The sequence below is a fragment of the Neophocaena asiaeorientalis genome, unplaced genomic scaffold (assembly GCF_003031525.2).
Source record: "Neophocaena asiaeorientalis asiaeorientalis breed wild unplaced genomic scaffold, Neophocaena_asiaeorientalis_V1.1 scaffold133, whole genome shotgun sequence".
NCBI classification, from domain to species: Eukaryota; Metazoa; Chordata; class Mammalia; order Artiodactyla; family Phocoenidae; genus Neophocaena; species Neophocaena asiaeorientalis.
In genome coordinates, this window is record NW_020174429.1 from 3376192 (window position 1) to 3379356 (window position 3165).

The window sequence follows — 3165 nt, forward strand, 5'->3', positions numbered from 1 at the left end:
CTCATTATCTGTATTATTGAGAAGATTACGGGTTGGTTCCATTGTTTATATATGTGGTTTGTATTATATTGCTGCTGTTTCTGAGAATATTAACTCAGTTTTTTAAAAATTGAAGTATATGGTTGATTTACAATGTCATATTAGTTTTAGGTGTGCAGCACAGTGATTCAGATATGTATATATGGATGAGATATATAGATAATATATATATTCTTTTTCAGATTATTTTCCCCTTATCGGTTATTACATAATGTTGAGTGTAGTTCCTTGTGCTATACCGTAGGCCCTTGATTAGCTCAACTTTTGTTCAGTTATGTACTGGGAAATATGTAGCAGTCAAGTTAAGTAAAAAGGGAATTCATTGGCTTCGTCTGGAATCAGAGCTGGCCTCAGAGTGCTGGATCCAGGGTCACAAGAAGCCAGCATCATCAGGATTCTATCTCTTGGCTTTGCTTTGCTTTCTGTTACTTTAAGTCTCAGATAGGTTCCAGACTAACTACTCTCAGCTTCAAGTTCAAGCCCAGCAAAGAGCTCCCCCCCCACCCCACCTCTGTAGTTCCAACAAAAGTCCTGGAGCTGTGTTATTAGCCTGACTTGGGTCCTCTCCCATCTTTGAAACAGCTAATGTACCTAAGAGGTAGCTCTGGTTAGTCAGGATTGGGATTGTCCCACCTGTCCAGATTGGGAGATTCTCCTTGGGAAATCAGAGTACTGTTATAGAAGGGGAATTATATGCTGGCAGACAAAAAACAGATGTCAACTAGAGGACTTTGTTGATTCTTCTTTTAACAACCTTTAATTTATTCATTCAGAAAAATGTTAATTTTTAAATAAGATTATTTAAGGTGAAATTGCTGTACCAGTATGACATTTAAATCTAATCCCAGTGGGTAAACAAGAAGCACATCTCTAAATTTGTCCCTGTAGTTCATCTTAAAAGTTACCACAAAAAAAAGTTCTTTTTGTTTCTTTGATTGTGTTATTCCCATCTCAGATCTTTATAATCATTAATACCTGCACATGTAATTCTTTATGCTCTTGGAGGTTCTCCTCCAATTGCACTTATTTTGACAAAGCTCAATCTAGGCTGTAACTTGTACTGCACGCAGTTGAACTAATCCTGTGCACCGAACCCTGCCCCCTGCCCCAGCTTGTAAGCCTATGCTTAGAATTTCTTTCTAGTGATACTCTTCACCAGGCCAGGCTTTTTTTTTTTTTTCCTTGTTAAGCACTCTCAAATATTCCCTTTTTCTTTTTTTTTTTTTTTGCGGTACGCGGACCTCTCACTGCTGTGGCCTCTCCGGTTGCGGAGCACAGGCTCTGGACGCTCAGGCTCAGCGGCCATGGCTCACGGGCCTAGCTGCTCCGCAGCATGTGGGATCCTCCCTGACTGGGGCACGATCCCGCAGCCCCTGCATCGGCAGGCAGACTCTCAACCACTGCGCCACCAGGGAGGCCCAAATATTCCCATATTTGATCCTTGACCAAAGTATCTATAACTTCTAGAAAATATACCTGTTTGTTTCACATAGTGTAGTCAATAATCCAAAAGTAAACATACATCCAAGAAATTTTAAAATGTCAACATTCATTAAAGTTTATGAATTTCTGTGAGAGCCTCTCAGGTCAGTACTCAGCCTTTTTAATTTTAGAGAGTATTTTAATTATTTTGGCTTTGTAGCCCATGGAGTTGCTTTTAGACCTATGGTCAACTTCAGGTGACAGCTTATGTTTAACAGCAAGGCTAGAGACAAAACACAAAATAGGTAGATATAAGAACAGACCTCTGTTCCTTTTGCTGACTTCCTGCCTCCCGTTACCCCATCGCTGTGGGATGGCTTGTTCTATTACAGCGATTTTATCTAATACCTGTGTGTTGGAGACTTTTAAGTAACCCTAACTTCTCTAATGAGCTCTTCAAACTCAGCATATTTAAAGCTGAATTTGTTACTTAATCTCTTTTAAATCTTTTCTTCTTTCTTTATCATTCTGTTAACCTATCTAGGGAATAGGCCATCTTTTGACTCTCTTCTTTTTACTCCTTATACTTAGTTGACTAAAATATCTAGTCTGTTCTACCTAGAAACGTCTTACTGGTTCCCCTTTTGTTTCCATTGCCCATGCCCCTAATCTAGGCCCTGTTACTCTTCTGATCTGATCTGTCTCTTGACTGGTTTTCTGTTCCTCTTTGCAAAGCTCTTCTCCATGCTCTCACTATAGTTTTCTTTCTAATACAGATCTAATGCTGTTATTCCTCCCCCTCTCTACCAGAAACCTGCTCTAGACAAAACATCTGCACTCTTGTCCCTCTGCTTTTTCCTATGATTTTCCTTCAGCCTGGGAAATTCTTATTCACATGTGGTAGTTGTAAGTACTCTCCCGTCCATATTCTGATGGCTCTCTTCTGGCACGTTAATATTTACTTCTCTGTGTCCCTCCCCCACCTTGAAATTAGGCATGGTCCTGGGTTCTCAGCTTGGGCACTAGTGACATTTGGGGCCAGATCATCCTTTGTTGGAGGGGCTGTCCTGTGTGTTGTAGGATGTTTAGCAGCGGCCCTGGCCTCCACCCACTAGATACCGGTGTACTGCTCTGCCTTCCACCTCCCCCTTCCAGTTGTGGCAGTCAGCATTGTCTCTAGACATTGCCAAATGTCCCTGGAGGGACAGAGTTGCCCTGGTTGAGAACCACTGGCATGGCCGTGTGACTTGGTCCATCCATTGTGAACAGAAGTGATAGTCAACGTTTAAAAGCCAGTGCATGAGTTACCTATCTTTTCCCCTGCCATTTAAGGACATATGTAGAAATGGAGACTTTGTTAGCCTAATCCATGAGAGATGACAATGAGCAGTGATGGACAGTGCTGTTATGGGCATGTATCTGTGATTGACATATAGTTTATGCAGAAAACAAATCTTTGTTTTAGGCTACTGATATTTGGGAGTTGGTTGTCACTGTGACATAGACTAGCTTAGCCTGTTACATCATGCTAAGACTTAGCTTACCTGTGGATTTTCCATGCATTCCTATTTCCAGGTCACTTTAATTCCTACCTCTTTTAGGCATCTGTTACTTAGTGTAATGATATGTTGGATCGTCTGGATCAGTGGTTCTCAGTGGAGTAAGTACTGCCTCTTTAAGAGATGTTGTGGAAGTTACTGGGAG